The sequence below is a fragment of the Papio anubis genome, chromosome 3, assembly GCF_008728515.1.
Source record: "Papio anubis isolate 15944 chromosome 3, Panubis1.0, whole genome shotgun sequence".
In the NCBI taxonomy this organism is placed as follows: Eukaryota; Metazoa; Chordata; class Mammalia; order Primates; family Cercopithecidae; genus Papio; species Papio anubis.
In genome coordinates this window covers 24,074,604-24,101,989 of record NC_044978.1, presented here as the reverse complement: position 1 = coordinate 24,101,989, position 27,386 = coordinate 24,074,604, and the positions used below count along the sequence as shown (strand labels likewise).

General features: G+C 38.3%; 1 protein-coding gene and 1 pseudogene across 2 annotated transcripts in view; one reads left to right on the top strand and one right to left on the bottom strand.

Moving 5' to 3' along the window:
- Positions 1-27,386, top strand: part of CPE (carboxypeptidase E) — a 118,675-nt gene that overhangs the window by 23,201 nt on the left and 68,088 nt on the right. The window lies entirely within an intron of this gene.
- LOC101015694 lies at positions 1,858-4,569 on the bottom strand (annotated as a pseudogene). The gene has a single exon (XR_647496.3). The product of XR_647496.3 is annotated as a trifunctional enzyme subunit alpha, mitochondrial pseudogene (transcript).

Sequence of the window (27,386 nt, the reverse complement as noted above, 5' to 3'; positions counted from 1 at the left end):
ATGATTCTGTGGAAAGTGGTGTTGTAGTAAAATTAGTTATTTTAATATTAAGCCAGATGTTTTCAAAGTAGCGGCTGGGAGCCTGGGCAAAAGGCTGATAGAGTAATACTGGCGTAATTTGATAAGGACCTGGAAGAGTGTGGTGACAATGGAATGAAGAGGAAAGGATAATTAGGGAAAGGTGATAAATGGACAGATTATTTTATTTTTATGTCAGTTCTTTCTTCAGAAGGTTATAAAATATTTCCATCAAAAGATAGATTTAATAAAGATGTAATAACGCTTCTTTGTGGATCAAGAAGCCACTACTGTTTTGTACGATTTTTATTTGTGAAAGAGAAGGAAATGTGCTAATAATAATAGTGGCCAACATTTTCAGCCTGACTCTCTCAGTGTTTGCTTAGATGATCATTTACCTCTTCAGATCTGTGAATGAATTTTGTAAATGACTGGGTCCCATTTATAACCTATATTATTCCTATAGTTACATAGAATTATTGAGATGCATAATTCAGTCTTAAAGGATGTTGGTGTTTCTAGTGATTCTGGCCTGTTACATGACACCTTGTGAAATAGTTTGGATATCTGTCCCTGAACAAATCTCACGTTAACATGTAATGCCCAGTGTTGGAGATGGGTCCTGTCGGGAGGTGTGTGGATCATGGGGGCAGACTCCTCATGAATGACTTGACGCCATCCCCTGGTGTGAGTTCTCACGAGATCTGATTAAGTGTGTGGCACCTCCCCCGCCTTACTACCTTTCTCTCCATGTAACGTGCATGCTTCTGCTTCTACCATGAGTGAGAGCTCCCTGAGGCCTCCCCAGAAGCCGAGTAGATGCCAGCATCGTTCTTGTCCAGCCTGCAGAACCGTGAGCCAATTAAACTTCTTTTCTTTATAAATTACTCAGTCACCAATATTTCTTTATAGTAATGCAAAAATGGCCCAATGCACCATGTAAATTAAAATATACACTTTTTGTGACAAATATGTCACAAAAAGATTTACTCTTCCCCCGAAGAGGAGTCAATACGAAAACCTGAAGAATGTGGCAAGTAGAAAAACAGAAATGAGAAAACTACCTTTGTTTTTAAAAAATATTTTAAGATATTTTTTCTTTGGAAATAGTTGTTTTGAAATCTGGAATGTAAAATGCCAGACTCCTCTTCTCTTTTTCTGGATTTGAAACAATCGAACACTGGGAAATATCTGGCCCTGAATTAAAACGCAGGCACACCAAATTTTGAACTCAGATTGAAAAAGTTAACACTGGGAATCAACTAGAAATTGATGATGATTATGAAGAATATTTTGATTGCTATTTGATTCTTTCATAGCTCTGTAAAACTTATGTAAGCAAGCTATTAAAAAACAAAAGCTGAAGGCGACTGTTTTATGATGTGTGTATCACAAAGGAAAGCATCGCTACCTCTCATTGAAACAAAGAAAGGCTTATGTTAACTAAAATGTGAAAAGACAGTGTAAGAAATTTTTTAAAAAATCATATTTTTGAGGCTGAAACACATGTTCCAGAAAACAGTTTATTAGAATTACGTTAAGCAAAAATTAACGTCTGCTCACTGATGGGGAAGCTGTATGGAGTTGTATGAAAAATGTTAGAGCAGTCTATTTTTGTAAAATCCGGAAGTTGGAATAGATAATCACTGGGGCCCCAGCTCTAAAATCCTACTACCACTATTAATGTGACAATGATTTAATTGTTGAACGAAATTTAAATTGTAACATATGCCATGGGGAATGTGTTTTCTGGCTTGCTAACAACATAAAAAGAGGATGTTGAAAGCCTGTTGTAATTCATGTTTTTAATTTCATTCTTTTTTTTTTTTTTTTTTTTTAACAGAGTTTGGTTTTTATTGTTACATGTTTGGCTGGGTGCAGAATTGCCCTCGCCACCCCTGGCCACCCTGGCTTCCTGGGAGGAACAGGGGGAGAGATGGCTCCAGACAGCTCTTGGCTGCCACTCTAGGCCTCAGGGCTTATACAATGAGCACAGGGGCTTCCACCTTCCACTAGGAAGTGCTAACTCTAATTCACAGTCAGACTTCACCAGGAGGGAGAGATGATCTTGGCTGAAGGCACTTTAATCAGGGAGCAAACCCAATGCCGGAGTTTGTCTTCTTTCTCGTAACTCTGATAAATCTAGACGCCACTCTGGTGGAGAACCACCTCTGCCGGAAGCTGGGGTTAGTGCACTGACTGAGTGAGGCATGAGGCCTGCTCACTGGTAACACTTCTTGTTAGGGCTGTTAGTGTGGTCAACTAGCAGCTGGCATGGGGTGAACTCTTTTCCATAGGCAGCTTCATACCTCTTGAGCCCGTCCACTATCTTCTGGGTGCCATACAGATGCACAAAGCGGAAAGGCCCTCCAAGACAAGGTGGGAAGCTGAGCCCAAAGATGGCTGCAGTGTCTCCCTCTGCAGGTGTGGCCAAGGTCCCCTCTTGCAGGCACATGACTGCCTCACTCACTAATCTTGTCACTAGGCAGAACTGGATGTCTTCATCTGAGGAGACTTCAGACTTAGGAGGCATCTTCAGACTTGCTAAAATACTGTCCATGTCAGAATTCAAATTCTTACTCTTCACACCCTCCTGACAGATGGAAAAGCCCTACCCAGACTTGTGACTTAGAAAGCCCTTGGACACCATCTGTGTCAGCAGTTCTGGGTTTCCACCTCCAGACTGCTCCCCAAAGGCTTTGCCCAGATCTTTCGCCACATGTTTCGCTACATCCACACCAACTTCATCCACCAGTGTGGCGGCACCCATAGGAAAGCCAAGGTTTGTGGTCAGGGAATCCAGCTTCTTTGGGTCAACTCCTTCCTGGAGGATTCGGATGACTTCAGACATCATGGGTGCAAGACACCTGGTGGTATAGAAGCCAGGTGCATCCTTAACCATAATGATGACCTTCCCCTGCTTGAGACGGACTGCTACAGCTGAGGCACTGGTGTCTTTGGAAGTCTTCCCGGTTGTGATCATCTCCAGCAGCTGCCTCTTGTCCGCAGGAGAGAAGTAGTGCCTGCCAATCACCTTCTCAGGTCTTTTGCTGATAGCGGTAATTTCACTGATTGGGAGAGCAGATATGTTACTGGCAAAGACACAGTGATCTAGGGTCACCGCTTCTACTTCCTTTAGCACTCTGCGCTTAAAACTAAGGTCCTCAAACACAGTGTCCATCACCATGTTGGTCTTTTTAAAACCCATGGTAATCAAACTGCCCAGTCAAGTTGCTGAAGATGGAATCCCTTTCAAATGATGTTAGAGCTTTCTTCTTCACTTTGTCAGTCAGTCCTTTGAACACTTGTTGCTGTCCTCGGCCTAGCCCAGTGAGTGTGGCATCTTTAAGTATAGTCTTTAGCCCCTTATCCATGGAGACTTGGGTGATGCCTGCTTCCATCATCCCTGCACCAAGAATAGCCAGATGCTTAACTTCCTTCTGTGGAGCTCCAGATGTATTCTTCTTGCACAGGACCTGACCATGGTAGAATCCCATCAAGGCCTTTGATTCTTTGGTCATTACAAGCTCTCCAAATTTCTGAGATTCAGAGAGATAACCAGCATCACTTCCTTGCTCAATTCTAGTCTTTACCATATCAATGATTTTCAGAGGTGCAGGATAAAGTCCTTTAGTCTGCTTTCACACGTTTTCTTCCACTTGTTTTGTAGATTTGTTGCCTGACAAATGGAATAGTTATGGCATACACTGTCAATTTTCCCACCAATCCCTTGTCTCTCTTTAGAGAGATCTTATCATCTAGTCCTTTGGCAAAAGTAATTGTGACTTCTTCTAGGTATTTGATTTTCTGTTCCTCTGGAAGTTTTAGTCCTGGTCCCAGGGATTCCACCAATTGGTCAACAAGTCCCATTTTCTTTGCCCTGTCTGCATGAATGTTTCTACCAGTCAGCATCATGTCAAAAGCAGCAGGCACACCCACCATTTTGGGTAGCCTTTGTGCACCTCCTGCTCCTGGTAAGATCCCCAGCAAGACTTCAGGAGCACCTAATACTGTTTTTTTCTGTCTTTTGTTGCTATTCTGTATTGGCATAAAATGGCAAACTCAAGTCCTCCTCCCAGGCAGGATCCACTGATGGCAGTCACAACAGGCTTTGTGGACTTTTCAATTTCTCAAATGTTCTCGGTGCTTCTTGTGATATCTGTGTTACTTCTTGAGGGGTCTTGCAAGTGGCTAACATGTTGATATCAGCACCTACAGTAAAGCAGCCTGGCTTTGATGAGATAAGGATGACACTTCTGATTTGATCACTAGCCCAGATTTCATCCATAACTTCTGTGAACTCTGAATGCAGCTCTTTGTTTATTCAGTGTTTTTACCTTTGAATGGGGAGAGTTAATTCAAATAACTGCCACGTCCCCTTTGACTCCATAGTTAATATGGGTTGTGGTCATCAAAGCACAGGACCCTGTAAAATGGCAGCATAGATAACCTCGGGAGCGGGGGATCCTGAAGGCAGAGAAGCGGCTGAGGCTGCCAGTCGCCTGGTAGGCCACCATGTTGAGCTGAAGAGAACAGCAGTGGAGAGCGCTTCTCTTTAATTTCATTCTTACCTTCTGTATTGGCTTTTCTGATTTATCATAACCAAGGAGAATACAAATGAACTGACTTCAGGGTTTTTTCCTCAGATTTCAGAGTTGTACTGTTCTTAAGCTCCCTCCTAAAACTTCCCTCTTTTATTAAATATTTTAATATTTAATGGCTGAAAATCTTTGTGGTCATTTTATTTAGTTGCAGCTTTATTGAGATAGAATTCACATACCAAATAGTTCACACAATTAAAAGTAAAATTCAATGGTTTATAGTATATCCACAGTGTTGTGCAGCCATCCCCACAATTGTAGAACATTTATATCATCACCTTAGAAAGAACCCCATACCCGTTAGCAGTTATGCCTCATTTTCCCATTTCCTCCCAGTCCTGCTCCAACAACTCTAGGCAACCAGACTAATCTACTTTTTGTCTCCATAGATTTGCTTATTCTAGACATTTCATATACATCATATTGTGCAATATGTGGTCTTTTGTGGCTGACTCCTTCAACTTAGCATAGTGCTTTCAAGGCTCACCCATGTTGTAGCATGTATTAGTACTCCATTATGTGGATTTACCATATTTTGTTTTTCCATTCATCCACTGATAGACATCTGGGTTGTTTCCATTTTTTGACTGTCATGAACAAGGCTGCTATGGCACTCATGTGCAAGATTTTGTGTGGGTATGTGTTTTTATTTCTTTTGGGTACGTACCTAGCACTGGAATTGCTGGGTCATATTACAATTCTTTGTTTAATATTTTCAGGGACTGCCAGACTGTTTTCCAGAATGGCTGCACCATTTACATTCCCATCGGCAGTGTACAAAGGCTCCAATTTCTCTATATCCTCGCCAACTTGTTTTTTGCTGTCGTTTTGATTATCGCCATCCTACTGGGTGTGAGGTGATATTTTAATGTTGTTTTGATTTGCATTTCCCTGATGGCTAATGATATTAAGCATCTTTTCATGTGCTTATTGACCATATATATATCTTCTTTGGAGACACTTCCAGTCTTTTTTTTTTTTTTTTTTTTTTTGAGATGGGATCCGGCTATGTTGCCCAGGCTGGTCTCGAATTCCCAGGCTCAAGGGATTCTCCCACTTCAGCCTCCCAAGTAACTCAAGTGGATTGCTGGGATTACAAGCATCATGCCAGGCTCCAATTTTTTCTTTTCTTTTCTTTTTTTTTTTTTTTTTTGAGATGGAGTCTCACTCTGTTGCCCAGGCTGGAGTGCAGTGGCGTGATCTTGGCTCACTGCAACCTCCACCTCCCAGGTTCAAGCAGTTCTCTGCCTCAGCCTCCTGAGTAGCTGGGATTACAGGTACCTGCCACCATGCCTGGCTAATTTTTAATTTTTTTATTTTTTAGTAGAGATGGGGTTTTGCCATGTTGGCCAGGCTGGTCTTGAACTCCTGACCTCAGGAGATCCACCCGCCTCAGCCTCCCAAAATGTTGGGATTACAGGCATGAGCCACTGTGCCTGACCCAGCTTTTTTTTATTTTTAAGAGACAGAGTTCTGCTGTGTCTCAAACTCCTGGGCTCTGGGGATCCTCTCACCTCAGCCTCCCAAGTAGCTGAGACAACAGACATGTGGCACTGCACCTGGGGCTGTCTATTCATTTTAAATTGGGCAACTTGTCTTATTATTGTTGAGTTGTAAGAGCTCCCTATGTATCCTGGAACCAAGTCCCTTATCAGATACACGATTTGCAAAAATGTTCTCCCATTCTGTGGGTTGTCTTCTTATTTTCTTGATAGTGTCCTTTCAAGTACAGAAGTTTTACATTTTGATGTGGTCCAATTTATGTATTTTTCTTGTGTTTCTTGTGCTGTTTGTGTCATATCTAAAAAACCATTGCCTAATTTAAGGTCACAAAGATTTACACCTACGTTTTCTTCTAAGAGTGTTATAGCTTTAACTCTCACATTTAAATCTTTAATCCATTTTGAGTTAACTTTTTTATCGGATAGGTAGAGGGTCCACTTTCCTTCTTTTGCAGGTGGGTATCCCATTGCCCCAGCACAACTTACTGAAAAGACTGTTATTTAAAAAAGCATCCACCCCTAAGCATATTTTCACAAGTCATGAATTTCATAAGTGAGTAGAGGCAACTCAAAGATAGCAAACTACTTGATTAATGTCATTGGCTAATAAGGGGCACAATAGGAATTTAAAAGCCTTAGGTTATCTGCTTCCAAAACCCATACTTATTTCAATATACCAGTGGTTCTCAATTTTGAGCCTGCGTCAGGATCACCTGTAGGGCTTGTTAAAACACTGGTTGCTGGGGTCCCATCCCTAGAGTTTGATTCAGTAGGTCTGTGGCAGGGCCTGAAATTTTGCTTTTCTGACAAGTTCTCAGGGATTCTGATGCCACTGGTTCAGGGGCCACACTGTGAGAGCCATCATAATGCACTGTGATGGTTCCCCTATGTTCCTGATACTTGAAGAGTCTTCATTTGGGGTGGGGGGAGACACAGAGAGAATTATATAAAGTCAATAGTAGTGACAAAGGGCTAAGTGTGCATAGAGGAAGACAACAGTAATTTTGATTAGAATATTAAAAAAAGTTTCTGCAGGAGACATTGTGGAATGGATTCGTTTATGGATAATCTCAAGCATTTACCTCCGTCTGGTGAAATCAGACAGCAACTGTCTCTCTTAACATTTGTTTGGTCACAAGTATGCCTAGAGCAGCTAAGCTCTCGAGCACATAAGCAAGTATATAGTGGAGTGGGTGGTGGTTCCAGAATGGTTGATGTGGGACATGCAGAGAGAGCACTTAAGTGTCAGATTATGACACTGAATGCAGGAAAGTAATGGGAGTGAGGCTGGTTAAAATTTTTCACCCACGCAGTCTCCCTGTGTTGCCCAGCTGGAGTGCAATGGTGTGATCTCGGCTCACTGCAACCTCTGCCTCCAGGGTTCAAGTGATTCTTGTGTCTCAGTCTCCCCAGTAGCTAGGATTATAGGTGTGTGCTACTATGCCTGGCTAATTTTTGTATTTAGCCAGGGTTTCCCCATGTTGGCCTGGCTGGTCTCGAACTCTTGGCCTCAAGTGATCCACCCGCCTCAGCCTCCTGAAGTGCTAGGATTACAGGCTGAGCCATGGCGCCCGTTCTCCACTCATGCTTATATCCCACAGTCAGGGTTCAGTAAATCGATGCCACTTGTGAGAGAGACTAAAATAAATAATGGATTTAACTTGATGACTTTTTTTTTTAAACTCTGAGTCTTTCAGTGTACAAATGAAATCTTGATAAAGAAAAGATCAATAATAGCAGTGTATCAATGCTTTTCTAAGAAACTGTGAAATACTGTGGTGACCTTATCCTGGAACAAACTAGGATGAGCTAGTCTTTATTAAATTATTTTATACTATACTTTATTTATGCTTACTTTGTGCTCATTCAGGAGGACCCTTCATCTTGTTGAATTCTGTAACATTTCCTTGCAGGCCTAGTGTTGATGGGGTTTACAGGCTCTCAGGATTGTGTGCCAGTCGCCCTCTTTCTGAAGTAGTTTTATTTATAAACCACACAGGTTTAAAAAAAAAAAAACAAACCACAAACAAACAAAAAAACAGAGGCCAGGTGCAGTGGCTCACACTTATGATCCCAGCACTTTGGGAGGCCAAGGTGGGTGGATCACCTGAGGTCAGGAGTTTGAGACCAGCATGGCCAACGTGGTGAAACCCCTTTTTCTACTAAAAATACAAAAATTAGCTGGGTGTGGTGACAGGTGCCTGTAGTCCCAGCTACTTGGGAGGCTGAGGCAGGAGAATCGATGGAACCCGGGAGGCACAGTTTGCAGTGAGTCAAGATCAGGCCACTGCCCTGTAACCTGGGTGACAGAGGGAGACTGAAAAAAAATCAGAGATTTTAATAGGTCAATCTTCAACTCTGTGAACAACTCACTCAGAACAACTTCGATTTGTAAAAGGTTAAAAAAATGATTGAATTACAGAGCTAGGAACTGACTCCTTTTTGATGAAGCCTGATTATTAATAGTCTTGTTCACAGCTGTGCCCAAAGTAGAAAATCACACTGGCACTGGGTAAGTAAACAAAACAGGCCAGTAACTCTGCCAAAGACCTAGCTATTAATGGCAGTTTATTTTTATTACATATTTGGAATCTTGTCATCCCAGAAGGTGCTGAAATAGAAATTTAGTAATACTTGATTTAAAAGGCAGAAGTCCTGTAAGTTTGCAGCTATTAAAAAATGGAAAGAAAAGAAAGGTTACAAAGGGAAGGGGACCATATTTGTGTTTACATTTGTTGCTTTCCTCAAATGGAAGGTAGAATAATGTATTCGAAGATATTTTAAATATTAATATCTAACTGAAACCTGATATTAGATTAGAGAATGAGAAAATTTTGCTCAAAATTAATTTTCTTTTCTTTTAATTTATGGTGCTGCTATACCTTTTAGATTTAGGAAGGCAGAAAGGCTGTGTGTTTGTGTGTGTGGGGGTGTGTTCGTGTGTGTGTGTATGTGTGTGTGTTTGTGTGTATGCTTGTGTATGTGTTTGTGTGTGTGTGTTTGTGTGTGTGGGTGTGTGTGGGTGTGTGTGTGGGTGTGTTTATGTGTGGGTGGGTGTGTGTGCACTTGCACTTTGGGGTTCCCTTTCTATGGATGTTTCAGGATCTGAGGATGAAGGATGGCAATCTAGCAGAAAGCCAGGTTTCAGGGGATGTCAAAGGTAATTTCAGGACTATATTAGTAGATAAATCCAAGACCAGAGAGCATGCTGAATGGAGGACATTTACATAGTCTTTCCAGTGCTAAAGGAAATAGGGAAGTGATTATTTCAAAATTACCTAGAGGGTCTTGAGCACAGTATGACTTAAGATAAAAATCTAGCTCATTGTTTCTGATAGTTGGCCTCTTTCTCCTCTCCAGAGGGAATATTTTTTCCTTTTTTTCTCCTCTGTGGAAAGAAAGTATTAATTAAAACAAAAAAGCATTGTTGGAAAGGGAGCTTTTTTAGTCGCATAAGAGAGGTGCTATTAGTACTTGTTTATTTAAAAATTGACTTTTGGTCAAACTAAGCTATACAACTTTTTCTTTTCCAATCCTCCTGCCCTCCATCCCTCTTCCTTTCTTTCTCCCTCCTACTCTTTGCCCTTCCTCCTTCCCTGATCCCTTGTTTTGTTTAGTTTATGTCATTCTATAGAGCTCACAGTTACCACCTGGTAGGTACACTTGACATTCTAGACAGTTGGTAAATCAGTGTCATACCAGTTGCTAAATAATTGGCCAGGAATAGCCTTTATCAATGAATGCTTCTTCTCCTTTTCACTCTCCATTGAATAAAGATGGAAACCAGCTTTGCCTCCTTTTTAAGTATGGCCACTTGATTTCTAATTTGTCATAGCTCACATGGAAACCCTGTGATGCGCTTGAGGGAGTTTTCTCATGGAGACCTCAACACCTGTAGAATGTAGGGCACATGGCAAACAGATCTACTTTATCTGATCAAATGATTAATGCAATAAAAAAATATAAAAATTCAAAGGTGAAAAGTATGCTCTTGTTACTGTGTATGGTAAGTCGTTCAGTGGATTCTGGTTCTGCCCATTGAAGCACTACGCCTGCGGCTGGTGATGGAGGAGAAAACCTTTTCCCAGAAGGAATGGGGAGAAGGGTAGTGGGGGCCAGAGAGTCTCTACATTCCTCCAGGAGGAGGAAAGCATCTCTTTAAAATGACAGTGCTTTCCTTCCACGAGAGAACCATAATTTTTGTAACCATTGGTAACTATTTTGGTCTTTCAAATGTGCCAAGCTATACCCAAGCACAACTTGTACACTGGAACAGCCTCTGTCTACGGGCAGAGCAGGATTCAGTGATGTTTAGAAGGCATTTGGGCCCCAGCCAGCCTGAAAGTTGGGGTTTACAAATGTGTTAAACAGAAGAGGTTTTGTTTGAAAGGATAAAGTACATCATGGAAAAGTTGAGGACGAAACAAAAGAGAAAGTTGCAAACTTACCTTCATGTTTATAAGAACAGATATGTTCTTGAGGGATTGTGGATTTTTAAAAATATGATTTTTTTTTGGTGGTGGGAAAGTTGTAGATGTTAAATGCCTTTTTTAGTTATGTTGACACCTTACAATTACATAATCCTTTATACTTTTCAAATAAATACTAATATTAGTAAGCACTTACTACATACCAGGAAAAATTCTAGATGCTGGAAATAAGACAATAAATAAAACAGGCATTATTTTAAATAAGACAATAAATAAAACAGGCATTATTTTATTAAGTCCTCTCAATAAAGCCTATGAATCAGTTACCATTATTATCTGTATTTTACAGATTAGGAAACTGAGGCACAGAAGAGTTGCGTTACTTGCTCAGAGTTTTCATAGTCAGGAATGGGGGAGTAAGGTTTGAAATCCAGACTCTCATTCCAGAGCCTGTGCTCTTAGCACCACACAGTCCTGTCTCAGGCAGGCGGCATTGCCACTGTGCACCTTATCTTAAAAACTAACCCTCTGAGGGAGGTGGGAAAGGTATGTTTATTCACATTTAAAAAATATGAACATGTTCAAAAATTAAACAGTGATCTATTTAAATTCGTATGCTGGGAAGAAGTTCTCGAGTCATCATCTTCACCTCTTCAATGCTGCAATCATTGGCTTCCCAGCCTCTAATCAGCCATGCACTCCATTTCTTTTTGCACCGTTATAACCAGTGATTTTCTCAAACACAAGGTCTGTAATGTTCCTCTGCTTAACTCCGTGCAGTTGCTCACTGTTCCACCTAGGATCAAACCTAGACTTCTCAGCATGCGCTTCAGATTCTTCTGGCCAGGTCCCTGCATACCTCTGCAGCGTCCCACTTGCACTCTCTGAGCCCTAGCTCCACAGGGCTTTTCTCATTTTAACAAAGCATCTCTTTCTTGTCTCTCACATGTTGTATATGCCGGTTCACCGGCCTCAACATTCTTTTCTTCCCCTCTTCCTTCTTACTCTAACTTTTTTTTTTTTTTTTTTTGGAGACAGAGTCTCGCTCTGTCGCCCAGGCTGGAGTGCAGTGGCCGGATCTCAGCTCACTGCAAGCTCCGCCTCCCGGGTTCACGCCATTCTCCGGTCTCAGCCTCCCGAGTAGCTGGGACTACAGGCATCCGCCACCTCGCCCGGCTAGTTTTTGTATTTTTTAGTAGAGACGGGGTTTCACCGTGTTAGCCAGGATGGTCTCTATCTCCTGACCTCGTGATCCGCCCGTCTCGGCCTCCCAAAGTGCTGGGATTGCAGGCTTGAGCCACTGCGCCCGGCCTTACTCTAACCTTCTTAAGTGGCTATTCTTGTCCGTTCTTTTAAATCTCTACCTTGATGCCATGTCTCTACAGTGTGTTGTAATTGCATGTCCACCCCTACTTTCCCTGAGTCCACGGGCCCGGAAACCATGTGATGCTGGGTCTGAAGTGAAGAATTGGGGAAGAGAGAACGGGAATCTTGTTCGCACAGTTCTCTCCAGTACCCAGCATGGTGACCCAGAACATGTACATGTGAGGCATTCGTACATGTAAGGCATTCACACATGTAGTCAATTAGCAGGCATGTTTTGGACACCAGCTTCATTAGGAGTGATGCCATATTTGAGGCAGAAACAGTGTGTGATGGAGAATTCGAGGGGCTTTGGACTCAGATAGCTCTTAGTTGAATTCTGGCTTTATCACGTACTACCTTTGAGTCTTCAGGCAAGTTACTTAACTTTTCTGAGCTTACTTTCTCAAATAAAAAGCAAGGATCACTAAAGTGCTTTGGAAACTTTTGTGTGAGAAACTGATGTGTAAATAGATAATTAAGGCACATGCTAGGAGTTATGTTACAGGCATGCACAGGAACACAGAGGAGGGGACAACCAACACAGCTCAAGAGGTCACAAAAGATGTCACGTAAGCCTGTTCTTTTTCTCAGAGTCTCTGGCATCGACGTACCTGGAGATACCTGATAATTGGGCAGCTGTTTATCTTTGTGGAAATGCTTAGTCAAAGGTCTTCTGAGCATGGGGATAGAGGAAGTGATCTTCCATTCATGCATATTTATGATTCTATTCTAAGTTAAATTATTAATAGCATTTGAGGAGTATTCTATTTTAATATGGACAAGAAAAATCGTTCACTTTGAAACATTTACTGAGCTCACTTATAGCATACTGGGGAAAAAATTCTTGGTTTTGTCATTTTTCTCAAAAGATTTATATGTATTTTCCTGCAATAATATACCAAAAATAAAATCCATGAAGGGTCTAGAACTTTTAAGGCTTTTAAGCCTTTACTGTTTCATAAATTATTTAAATAATTTGTGGAATTACTATTGAAAAGAGTCTTAATCTGTCAGATTGATCAGATTGGATTTATCTTGAAAACAGTTCTGCCTCTTTGAATAAAAATCTATCTTATTCCAAAGAAAGTTTTTTTATGGCAAATAAAAACAAAGGTATACATTTTTAATAATCTTATGATGAATAGGATGATCCGCTTTAAAGAAGGGTAAGTTTATAGAGTCGGAGTATACTTGTACACACCTTAAATTCAAATGTTTGAAAAATAAAATTTGTTAGGATTCTAAGCATGGTTTTTAATGTAAGAAAAAATTAAAACAGTGATGCAATCAGGAAGCTTAGAATATTCTCTTGCATAAATTCTATGTGTTAACAGCCTTAGCAGTATTGTCTTGTAGGCCACTTGGCTCCATCTGTAAGGTAGTTTGATGAATATTCACTGGCCTACACAATTTGACTTAAGAAATGTTGTGCCAAAGTATCCTGGATAATGTAGATATAGAGATAAAGTAATATATATACACACACATACACACACACATATATATTTACATATATACACATATGTACTTATTTACAGTGTATATATAAAATAATTTAGAGGAATGCATCCAGAAACCAAATTGAGCTTGAGAAGTGCCACCTCACATGACTGCAGGGGCAGCTGGTTATTGTCTTAGGATATATTTGCATTTTGAAGTGAACTTTAGTGATATTACAAAATGCCAGATTGGAAAAACAGCCATTATTTAAAAAAAAAAATAATAATTAGCACTAGATGAATGAGTTTTCTCATAATCACCTCATTATTATAAATTAATTCCAAATGAGTATGTTTGAATAAGACATTGGTTTTGAATCTTTAATTATCTCATCCTTAGCCTTGCTGCTGACAAATCATAAATAGATATAATTAATGAAAATGTTAATAGTGCTGGTCCCCAAAATATCTCTAGATCACTGACCTTCTGAGTGGTGGAAAAACCTTTGGAGAATGATCTTTCCAGGATTCCATGGCATTGAGTTAATCTGTTTCTCTCTATATGGGGGCAGCAGATGAGGTGAGTGTCTTCCTCTGTCATTTGTAGGATCTACTGTTATTCTCTGGAGAGCTACTGTGTCAGAACGGATTTGGTTTGTTTCTTAAAACTACTGCTACCTAGAGGGTAATTTTATTAAATTCTTTTATCATTTGGATTAAATACAGCAAAATGAAAGCAGCTCCTCCTGCTCAGAGGAGGTGCCACCACAATCTTTCATATTTGCTTAGTATTATTTTCCTTTAAAATATGCTTTGGGACAATTAATAATGACTAATACTTAAATTTTCACTATGAGTAAAAGCTTTTTGGTAAACACTTATTATATATTCCATGTCTCGCTTTTATTCTCTAATTACTTCACCTATTCACCTAATTATTTTTTAGCTCAAGTGTATAATTTAAATGATGTAGAAATATAGAGATCAAAAGTAATACAAATACATTTATATAGTGATGTGTTACGTTATATTTGTCACATATATAGCATATTTATGTTTGTCTAGTACATATATAGTATATACAGTACATATATTACATACATACAGTACCTATTTGTGTAGTACACAGTTATGGTGCATATATATATTTGTCACATATATAGAAGTCCTGTGTCTTCTTTTTAGGTAATACAGGAGAATGAATGTATGTTTTTGTGTGCAGTCCAAGAATGGCACAGATGTTTTTTGTTTGTTTAGTTTAGTTTTCTTTAGGATCTAGATCCCCCAGAGGTAAACACTAACTATAAAACAGGGCATTAGAAGCTGGCCTTGGGTTCTGCAGTTCTAGGCATGGCGTTAACTTTCTTTAAAAACTTAAGACCTAGACTACACAAGGAATCTTCCCACCTGCACTCCCCTGCCAGCTCAGCTACTTCCCTACTCCTGTGCCAACTCAACCCTAACAGTAACTGAGACAAAGGCATTGCCCTGAAGTAAGGTGTAGGGAAGCTTTGTGGCCTCCTTAATAAAGTTTCACCCAATCTTCTAAGCTTGGCGATGGAGGGAGAAGGCACATGGGAGGGTCTTTACCGAGCCTCTGGCCCTGATTCTGCCTACCCTTAATTCATTCACCCGCCCCTTTAGGGGTTCTGGGCGGTGACCACTGCCACTATTGGGCTAGCTAGGGGTGGGGGCACTGCTCCCCTTAATGCTCTGGCCCCTAGGGGAGACACAAAATATTGTTTTAAATTTCCAGTAGTGTAGCTCATGGCAGGCTGAGGCACTTACACAAAAGGGTGCTGAAGGCTTTAGGATAACACAATAGAAATCAGCAAAGGGAGAATATGCAGTAGACAGTTCAGGCTCTTCAACATGACTTGCTTGATCTCCAGAGCCCCCAAACTCTGCTCATGCCAGGTTTTGCACGTGCCGTTTCCTCTGCTTGGACTGGTCTTCCCCTTCATTGCCTGGTTATCTTCTTCTCAACTACTAGATTTCACAGTAGGGGCTCCGCCTTCTTGATTCACCCGGCCTGGGTTATATAGATTTGTCCTAGATGGTACAGTGGCCCCACATATGCCTCCTCATCAACCTGTTTTGCAGTTGTTTATCCTGTTATGCCATAAGCTCAGTGGCACCAGGGACCTTCTCTGTCTCTCTCAGCACTGTATTCTCATCAGCTTGGACAGTGCCTGGCACACAGTGGGGACTCAGAAAATATTTTCGAATGTGTGAATGAGTCCGTGAATGAATGGAATTCAGAAAAAAAGAGAATTCTGACCTCCAGCTTCTCTTCATCCTATGAGATACTTTCTTCACTGTAATCTTGCAGGACTGGGGTTAGGTTTTATTTAGAAAGCTGGAAGGTTTATTTACAAAAGATGCAAATAAACCACTGGGCTTAGGGGAAGAAAGAAAGAGCCATTTTCTTAGACTAGAAAATAATATGGAATGGATTAGGGGGCGGAAGAAGGAATGGGTGAGTGGGGTGGAAGAATGCCAGCAGACAGGATGTTGATGGTTATAAAAATTGGGAAACTATCCAATTATTCTTATTTTAGACTTTAAAAAAAATGAGTAAATTTCCTAGAAGTCAAGTGTAGCCATGTAAAAATATTTGGACTAAGTTAAATATAATTCCCTTGATATTATTGAATTGCCTTTGATTTGGAGACAGAGCTATTCATTATAGAGCAGTTTCTAAGAGTCCAGGCTTCACAGAGATGATCTCTTTTCATTCAACAATGTAATGAAGCAGGAATTATACTTCTATTTTACAGATGAGGAAATAGGCTCAGAGAGTTATAATTGACTTTAGGATTGTAAAACTACAAACAGTAGAACTGGCAGCCATTCATTCATTCATTCATTCCACAAATATTTATTAGTAGTAAATTTTTGTTATCATTAACTTTGTCTTTTTTGATGGTAAAGAATGCATTTCATTTAGAATCATGATTTTAGCCCAGAGAAAGCAATGTAGAAAAAAGCACTAAGTTAACTAGATCATATCAGAATAAATGTGAAGCCTTACCATTTTACTCATCCAAAGTGTCTAGGGCCTTAAGTTCAGTTCCTTTTATTACAACTTTAATATTTTGTCTGTCTTAAAAAAAAAAACAACAAAAAAATTAAATCTCCAGCCCCTGGAATCATGCCTGGAACATGGTGGGTACTTAATAAATAATTCACAGTGAATGAGAAAATTGAGAATCATTAGTAATTTTCTGTTCAGTATTAACAAAGTCTGACTTACTTTTTTTGTTTTTGTTCTGTGTGGGTGCATTTCACTGAGTGCAACTTATGAAGGACCTCAAGATCAAATTCATGTCGTACTCTTGGAATTGATTTCTGACAGGAGGACTGAGAGTTTTTTGTCCTGTAAGTCTTTATTCTAAGACAGATGACACGAATGTAGGTAGTTATTCAGAGTAATGGACTCAGGAATTTAATTAGGGTGTTGTTTAAAACGCAAATGTCACCAGCCAGTGGTAAAGCAAACACATTCTGGGTGAATGAGAACGGCCCACTGATTGACATTCAAGACCCATTGGAAAAATCAGGAGACACAAGAGTGGGAAGAGTGCAGATTGGAGCAGCTATCCAAAAATACAGAAGGCCGGAAGGTGGTGAGAAAAATGTCAGACAACAGATTGTGGAGAAAAATAAACAAGCCAAGAAAAGTCCTATTTGGCCTTAAAAGAGGCAGATGGTGACAGGAAGTGTTCAGTGAGGAGTGATTATGCTAGAAATCACAAAGTCTATAAAATTATCCATCTGTAGTTTGAGGTTTTGGGGGAAAATTAAAACTCTTCGCTAGTATTACAGGGAAGGGTGATCGTACAGAAACAGAATATTAAGTAAGTGTGTATTTGTGTCAGGATAATAGAAATGAGAGATGCGTTATTCCATTAGAAGAGAAGTTTTGTTTACTTAGAGATTGTGACCAAAATTATAAAAAGTGTTTTGTTTTGCATAAAAGCAGTTGAATTTGTATTAAATCTGTTCTTTCCACAGTTTTGATGTAAGAAAGAATTCTCCCAAGGATGTTAATAGGTTGCTAAGGTAGCAATGATAATTTTCTAACTGAATGAATGTGCTAAACATTTTTTTCCATTGGAGAGTTTTTTTGGAATGGGATATAGAAAATGACAAATCACAATGCTAACTTTAAAGCAAAGAATTTTAATTTGAAAGTTGAGAAAATATAGCAGAGAAAACTACTCATTTGGAATGGTATGAGAGAATTTGAAAAAAAAATTATAAATGTTTTAAAATAGATGTGGTTGAACATTTAGAATTGGGAATCATTTTTTGATAGTTTGGGACCTAGTTTTCTGTGCTTAGATTTTAATTCAGAACTACTTACTCCGTGGTCTTCTGGTGGTGTGCCACTTGAGTAATCAAATAAGCCAGGGTTTTTACAACCCTTTTCTAGGTCACTAAAGCATTTCTTCTATGTGCCTGAATATGTCTTGATTTCATGCATAAGAAATATTCGATACTCCATTCTCCTTCTTTAGAAGAAATAGTAACTGAATATGTTGGATTCTTCTCTATTTTTGTTGTTTCTCTCTTAGGTTTTTAGCCACACTTGCTCAAGACTAAGTTTTGCATTTTAAGTTTAAATATGTAAAGTAAAAGGCTGGGAGCTGAGTGTGTGGTGATGCTTCCTCCTTTTCCCTTGAGAACTGAAGGCAAAAAATTAAATTTATTATAGAAGTTTGTTTTACTTTTAAAGATGTGATTTTCTAGACAGAGAAACAAACTCATGTATCAGTGTATTTTTTAATGAATTAAAATCATGAAATCTAGGTACTTTATGTAAGTCATTTTATTTAATCCTCAAAATAACATTTTAAAATAGTTACTATTTTCATTCTCATAATTGGGGAAATGTAAGATCATCAAAACCAAGTTTCAGTTTCCTAAAGTCACACACCTAATAGCAGAGTCAGGATTTGAACTCAATTCTGTGTCTTTCAGTGGCAGAAGGGGTTTTGCACATTGTGCATTAGACTCCTATTCTTTTCACTTGTCCAAGAATGGTCCCCAGGCACATACATGCACCTGAAGAAAGCTCTAGAGGAGATTCTGATTCAAATCTCCAGTTGGGAACTACTACATCAAACATTTCAAAAATCAATCAACCAACCAGTCAACCCAATCTTTATTGTATGGTGGTAGTTAAAAATCTAAACACTATTTTCTGCAAGTTGCTAGCCAATTGTTTTGTTTGTTTTTTGAGACGGAGTCTCACTCTGTCACCCAGGCTGGAGTGCAGTGGCGCGCTCTCCGCTCACTGCAAGCTCCGCCTTCTGGGTTCACGTCATTCTCCTGCCTCAGCCTCCCGAGTAGCTGGGACTACAGGCACCCGCCACCATGCCCAGCTAATTTTTTGCGTTTTTAGTAGAGACGGGGTTTCACCGTGTTAGCCAGGATGGTCTCGATCTGCTGACCTCTTGATCCACCCGCCTCGGCCTCCCAAAGTGCTGGGATTACAGGCGTGAGCCACCGTGCCTGGCGTTGCTAGCCAACTGAACCAAACTTCTTCACTGGGTAATATTTTTAAACATAGATTTAGAATGTCTTTTCATCAAATATGAAAATAAAAAATATAATAACTTATTTCTGGGATATATGCATACATAATTGTTTGCCACCTAATTTTTTTTTCAGTTTTGTAGCCTTATATGTGTGATTACGTCTTAATATCTCAAAGGGCTAGCATTATCCTCACCCTTATTCTTAGATTTTATCTCTTTAATGATTTTCTTTGCTTTGTTATTCCCACCAGTTTGTCTTCTAGATGGTCTTCATATCATGTTATCACTTAATAAACATTCTCTTTTTTATTCTGAATGAAAATGCACCAAAGTATAAATCTGAAAAAAAGTGAATATTTTATATCTTTTGTTTCTCAGGAAATTATAGCAGTTATGTTAATATTGGTGATATATTTCTCATTATAGTCATTCCTATGCAAACAACATTTTATTGCACCTGTGGATAAATTATTTCATTATATTTTTAACTTGTTATTGTTGGAGTAAAACAACTATTTATTTTTCATATAAGTGTTTTGTTTTTGACCTTTTAGCTGAACTCTGATTTTTAATGACTGTCCAGTTTGTTTGTTTATTTATTTATTTTATCATCTCCATTTTACAGGTGATGTCTAGTTTATTTTTTCTGTTTTTTTTTTTTTCTGAGTGTACTATATAATTTGTATATAGTGTTAGTACTTTACATTTTTAAGTTTGTATATCATAATTTATTCATATGCAGAATTGAATAGTACAGAATTTCTGGTACACTGTTACATAGTATGTCTTTTTCCCTGATTTTAATGAGAATGACACTTCTGTGACCATATGCATATTCAAGCATTCAAATAACCATTCTTCTGAAGTTGCAGATTAGGTACTTTAAGCATTTGGAATAATTAGTTTTATTAAATGTCATTTTGATTTAAGATAATTTTTTGTTTATAGGATACTAAAAGTAAACTTTTGGAGCAGATTTTAAAAAAATACATTTCTATTTTCTGACATTTTATTTAGGTTTTCATATGTATATTCATAAGGGAAATTGGCCTGTACTTCTCTATTTTATATAATTTTTATCACACTTAGAGTTGTAATTTATTTTTAGGAAATAATTTCATTATGATCTACATATTTGTTAACGTCGTGAGAAAACCCAATTTGGGTCTGCATTATAGCGGAAAATTATACTTCTTAACGCTCTGCCTAATTATTAGTTACTTCCTTTTAACTGCCTAAGGCTGATCCAATTAGCAAGGCACAAACCTACTGAGTGTGCAGTAGTAAGTTTCTCATCTTCTGTAGTAGGATTTGGAGTCTTCGTTGCTGTGCTCTATAGGTAAAAAACAGCACATGTATTAAAAGGTATACTTTTAGGACCTACATGCCTGGCCATAGCCTGGTCATAGCTCCTGGTCTTCCAGTGGGCAGAGAAGGGGCCAAATCTCTTCTCTGGCTACGTTTGGTCAGCACATAACCTCTGCCTCTATTCCACCTCCTGAACTTGACATTTGTCACTTTTGTCTTCTGTATCTTACTGACAGAGATAGGGCTCACTCCCAGATTGGTGAATTGTTTGTTCTCCTCCAAGTTTGTCCAAAAAATCCCTCACATTTGCCTCACAAGCCCCCATCCTTCCTGCTCCTACAGTAAGGATGTTTCCTTGTGCATAGTATACATTTTCACCCGGGAGAGGACAATTGGAGTTGTAGTTATAGAATGCTTACTTAAAGTTTGATTTAGGTTAAACACGGTGCTTACAATTTGGTCCCTCTTATAATGCTACTTAATATCATATCCTGATTTAGAACACAAATTGCACAAACAGAAAGGCAAATCTGGATAGCTCGTGCTCTTATATGATGTTCTTCCATTTTTAAACTAATGTTAATGGTGCATAGCATTCCATTTTAATGCCTTTTCCTCTATTGTTTCAATTTTATTGTTTTTAACCTAATTAATTATTTCAGTTTTTTAAAAATAGTTTTGTAAGAAGTTAGTCTAGGTCAGCATTTTGCAAGCTGTTCTCAGAACACTAAAAAAAGGGCAAATAAGCTTGGGAAATTGTACTAAATACTCTCCTTGAGGATTCAAAGTACATATTAACATAAGAAAAGATCTGAGAAGTTTTAAAATAACAGGGAAAACTTTTGAAGTTTATTCAATGATTAAAAGAACTTAAAAATAAAGAACTTATTTGTGTAGAGGAAGGCTTTTTTCTTGGCACAGTTATTAAAATTCTCTGGAATAGATTTTAATTTTTTTCTTAATACCAATTTAAGAAGTGCTAGTCTATTTCATCATGATCATTGTTACTTTAAATAAGGAGCTCTGGAATTTACTTACTCAATTCATAGTTTTTTCTTTCATCTCATTTATTATTTTTTACGTATATCTTAATTATTATTTTTTATCTATTTAAGAAATCTTCTCTTTACAATAAAAATTGTTTGGTTCATTTATTTTTATATTTAAACAGGAAAGCAGGAAAAGAATTAAAATTATGGCATTATCTCTGAGTGTATCTTTGAACAATCCTAAAGGTTTTTATATTTAGCAATCTCATTATTGCTATTGTAAACCAAAGTATCTGAGATAAGTCTTAGTCAATTTAGGAAGTTTATTTTGCCAAGGTTAAGGATGCATCTGTGACACAGCCTTAGGGGGTCCCAATGACATGTGCACAAGGTGGTCAGGGCACAGCTTGGCTTTATGCATTTTAGGAAGAAATGAGACGTCAATCAGTACGTATAAGATGTACACTGGGTTGGTCCGGAATGGTGGGACAACTCAAAGAAGGGAGGGGTGTTCCAGGTAAGAGACAAACAAACATTCTTTTGAGTTTCTGCTAAGTCTTTCCAAAGGAAGCAATCAAATATGCATTTCTCTCAGTGAGCAGAGGGATGACTTTGAGTTCTGTTTGTCCTTTGTCCGCAAGAAATGTCCTTGTGGACAAATTGTGAGGGAGCTATGTAGCTTTTTTATCTTAGTAGCTATCGTTTTTAGGAATAGAATGGGAAGCAAGTTTGCCCTAAGCAGTTCCCAGGTTGACTGTTCCTTTTAGCTTAGTGATTTTGGGGTCCTTTAGCACTGTTTTATAAATAAACTATTTTTAATTTTCTTCTTTGATCTCATTTATTTTTTAAAAAAGTTTTATGCCCCTTTACAAAGTTTTATGAATTCCCAGCTTCATCATATGGTTATTAGAGAATGTGATCTATAGTCTTTCTTATTTATAAATGCATAAAATTTATAAATTGTTTCTAAAATTTATCAAAATTTCCCTATGACAAATTATGTAATTAAGCATTGTATTTCATGTATATGCCAGAAGGGGAATTCCCTGTTACTAGATTACCAAGATAAATATATGTTGATTCATTTTATTTTTTAAAAAAATCTCTACTGTCCTTATTATGTCCACTTGACCTGTTGTAAGCAGGTGGAGGTGGGTTGCTCTCTTCTGTAATTGTGTTTATTTCCTACTTAGACTTCCAAAGGTTTTTGCATATATATTTTCTTGCTGCCTTATTTTTAGTTATTTACTCACTAGACAGTTTGCCTTTTCAAAATAGGAAGTGGTCCTTTCACGTAGATACTGCTTTAAAAAATATTAAAGTCAATTTTGCATAATTAGTTTACCTTACTTGTTTTATATTTTGGGGTTTGTTTGATATGCATGTATATACTCTAGTTTTTTTTTTTTTTTTAAAGTTTTTCTGTGTCATTTTATTTTAAGTATATTTGTCAGACGTTGTAGAATTAGTTATTTTGTCATAATGTCTTAGGCTTTTTTCTTTTGATAGGAAAGTATAAATGATTTGTATTGATTACCATAATTATCATGTTTGATCTTATTTTTATGTCTTTATTTTTTATTAGTTTGCTTTCTATTCTGTATTTTGCAATAAAGTCCATTTTTAAAAATTTTATTTATTTTCATTTATTTATTTTATTTTGTATTTATTTATTTGGGCTGCGGAGTCTCGCTCTGTCGCCCAGGCTGGAGTGCAGTGTCCGAATCTCAGCTCACTGTAAGCTCCGCCTCCTGGGTTCACGCCATTCTCCTTCTTCAGCCTCCCGAGTAGCTGGGACTACAGGTGCCCGCCACCATGCCCGGCTAATTTTTTTGTATTTTTAGTAGAGACAGGGTTTCACCATGTTAGCCACGATGGTCTTGATCTCCTGACCTCGTGATCCACCTGCCTTGGCCTCCCAAAGTGCTGGGATTACAGGCGTGAGCCACCGCGCCTGGCCCATGTTTTTTACTTTGAGTTTCTCTAACGATTTAAAAAATAGAAACTTTTTTTTTTTTTTTTTTTTTTTTGAGACGGAATCTAGCTCTGTCGCCCAGGCTAGCGTACAGTGCTGCGATCTTGGCTCACTGCAACCTCCACCTCCCGGGTTCAAGTGATTCTCCCACCTCAGGAGAGATTAATCCTAGAGGGTTACAGATGTGCGCCACCACGCCTAGCTAATTTTTGTATTTTTAGTAGAGATGGGTGTCATCATGTTGGCCAGGGTGATCTGGAGCTCCTGACCTCAAGTGATCTGCCTGCCTTGACCTACCAAAGTGTTGAGATTACCAGCGGGAGCCACTGTGCCAGGCCAAAACTTTTTTTTAATTCCACTGTTGCTTACTATAAAGATAATATAGACTTAAAACCTCTTTATTATTATGAAAATGTAAATATTCTTTTAATATTTGTTTTTTTTTTTATCTAATTAGAAGTTTTTACTCTGACTTTTAAGCTAGAATATTTTTATCTTGTTAAAAAAATACTACTATTTCTTCTTCGCTACATCTTCTAGTTTCTTGAATTAATTTCTTGAGTCTAATGAATTTATAGAACTTTGCTCAAGCAATATTTTGGACCAGTATTTCCATTATGTGCTTACAGTTAGAAGACAGGGTGAAACCAGCTTTGCCTGTTTCCTGTTTAGGAAAACAGAAAATTCTACCTGCCCAATTTTTAGTTGGATAAAAGGGGCAAGAAGTAAAAAAACAGTTTGCCAGATTTACTAGATAATCACAATAAAGTCAAATCATCCAAAGATTGATTAAAATGAAATGTTTAAAAGCAAATGTTTCCTCAAAAAAACACTTAATTCCAATAGAGGCTGAGAAGAAGTTTTAGAAGTAGTTCTCAAATGGGTAAGGTCTTGCTAGGTAGGGGACACATGCCTTGTCTGGAGACATTTTTGGTAGTCACAACTCTGAGGAGAGTAGGGATGGAAGGGCAGGGAGGAGGTGGGTGCTCCTGACATCTGGTGGAGGCCATAGATGCTGCTAAATATCCTACAGTGCACCAGGCAGCCTCTCATAGCAAAGAATGATCTCATCCCAAATGTCAATCGTGCCATGGTTATACCTGTGTAGCTTATGTGATACCGATTGATGCCTGAGTGAATTACTTATTTAAAGACTTCAGCTATACAGTTTTCTATATTGCTCTCTCTATTTTGGATTTCAGGGCTCTCACAAGCTATGATCAAGAATCTTCAGCCAAATTAAAATAATGGATCATTTTCCCACACTGAAAAAATTCTCTAGGGGAATGTCTTTCGACTCTAGAATTTTAAGCTCTATTCTTAGTGGTTTCATATCTATAAATACTGTTCCTTCAAGAAGGATATGAAGCAAGCTTTATTTCTGTATTTCTAAAAAGTAAAATTGAAAGTTAGATTACTGGAACAATTATTTTTACTGAATTATACTTTAAGGTTAGCCTTTGTTATATATAATGATTTATTCTGTTTAAATAGGAAAAATGTTAAGTCCAGCCTCCAGCCGTGGTGATTAAGTCATCTCAGTCGCTGTGTGACATCTACTTCTAGTTTCTTTCCTTGCTATTTAATACTTAAAGTGTGGTGCCCTACTCGTTTGCCAGGAGCAGTATCACATCAGAATCTGCTGTTAACAAGGTCCCCAGGTGATTCATATGCACATTAAAGTTTGATATGCACCTCTTTTGGTGTTGACTTTACTTTCAGTTTCAGTGGCCTAGTTTATGTAATGTAAAATTGTGTAGGCTGCCTCAAATTCTTTTAGAAGTAGGAAAAGGCAAATGTCTTTTGTGTCTGTCTGAAGTAGGCTATTTCTGGATTTATTAAAGAAATACGCACACACACTCATAGATTTGAGAAAATTCAGAAAAGCACAAATAATTTAACACAGTTAACCTTTTGTTACAGTCTCACCAATGCACTACAATGTAGTAGTCTCTTGTGAGGTACCAGCCAGAGTTCTTTGTCTCACAACCGAGAGAATTAAGGAGCATGGACACAAAGGTTGCGGTTGGAGCAAAAGTTTAATAAGCAAAAGAAGAAAGCTCTCTGAGGCAGAGAGGGGGCCTGGAAGAGAGTTGCTGTTTTTACAGTTGAATGCAAAGTCTTTTATAGTAAACAAATGAGGGCTGGGAGTCTCATTTGCATAAGGTACACATTTCTGGTTGCTCCACCCATCATCCTAGTGTACATGCAGGCCCTTAGCTTGAGTTACTCCATATTGCTTTGTTCCCTTTACTGTGCATGTGTCAAGGGATGGAATTTTCCATTGTGGGCATATCTGGGAAGTCACTTGTGTGGGCTTTCTTATCTGTGTGGCTGCGGGCATGTCTTAGGCAAGCGCCCCTGTGCAAGTTCCTTTATCTGTGCCTGCAGCTTGATTTCTCAGGCTGTTCTTTTGTTTGAAAGAATTCAACTGAGGACCTATCCTAATTGGCTGCCTGACCAGTTTCTTCCTTTCTCTTCTCTCGCTTTGGCAATTACCTTTTTGTTTTTTTCCTGTGCCTATGTCTTTGTATAAATAATAGTGTTGTCCAATCTTTTTAAAACATTTTGTCATAAACATTTTCTCAACCATTTTCTATAGGTGTTTGTAGGTAGTATCAATGGTTGCATAATACTCCATTTTATGGACATGGCATAATTTGTTAAAGCACTTTGTAGGGTATAATTTCTGAATTAAAAAGAAAATTAATATGGGCATTGGGTAAGAAGCTACACATATTTTGCGTTTTTTTCCTAAATATTAGATCCTCTAAAGGAGATTGTCTTCCATAGCAAGCACAGAACTACCTGTCTATGATGCTTTATCCCCCAAGGCTCTGACAGAAGTATTCCATTGTACCAGTCACACAAAACAGAAGTGGATATAAAATACTCCTCAATGTTTTCCATTGGATCTCCTCGAGCAATAGGGAAGGGTGATTTAGAATCTCTGTGAATCTCAGGGTATAGTCCAAAGCACCCATATATTCCACATTTGATATTTCATTTAGATGTAATTTTCTTCTTGAAAAAAAATGTGAATTTGTATTGCATTCTATAATGTATAAATAATGCTGTTTATTACTTATGAGTGAAATGGATGCTATCTTTAAGTTCTATTTCAGATTATGCATTTTATGCTATATTTTTATCTCTCTCTTTCTCTCTCTTTCTTCTTTTATTTCTTTTTTATAGACAAGGTTTCACTCTGTCACCCAGTCTGGAGTGGAGTGTTGAGAGCATAGCTCACTGCAGCCTGAAACTCCTAGGCTCAAGCCATCCTCCTGCCTTAGCCTCCTGAGTAGCTGGGACTATGTAGGCACATGCTGCTATGCCTGGCTAATTTTATTTTTTTAAATGTTAATTTTTAAACGTTTTTCATTTTTTGTAGGCATCTCACTTTGCTGACTGGTCTCAAACTCCTAGGCTCAAGCAATCCTCCGCATCCCAAAGTGCTGAGATTATAGGCATAAGCCATTGTGCCTGGCTGTCCTGTATTTTCTTAAACTTCTTGTCAAGGTTTAAGTACTCCAATAGAAAAGCAACCAAAGAATTGAATTGTTGCTCAAAGAAAAAAGACTTATCTGTAATGGGAGATAATTTTCCCTTTGACATCACAACATAAAGACAACTTGGTCTTCCATATACATGTATTACCCATGGTATTAGTTTCCTGTGGATTCTGTAACAAATTACCATAACTTTGTTGTTTAAAACAACGAAAATTTATTCTCTACAATTCTAGAGGCTGGAAGTTTGAAATTAGTATCACTGGACTGAAATAAAAGAGTTGTCAGGGCTGCTGTTCCATCAGAGTCTCTAAGGGAGAATTCCTTCCTTTCCTCTTTCAGCTTCTGGTGGGTGCCAGCATTCCTTGACTTGTGGCTACTTCGCTCCAATTTCTGCCTTTGTGGACACATTGTATTCTCTTTTTCTGTGTGTGTAATCTCCCTCTTATAAGGATAGGTGTGATTGCATTTAGAGCTCACCCAGATAATCCAGAATAACCTCCCTATTGCAAGATCATTCATTTAATCACATCTGCGAAGATTCTGTTGTTTCTGCCATATCAGGTAACATTCACAGGTTTCAGGGATTAGGGCATGGATATCTGTTGAGAGGCCATTTTTCAGCCTAACACACTCATCATTACTCTTTCTCTTAATCAATTCTGTCATTCTCCTGTCCTGTGTTACGTATCTATTGCCACATA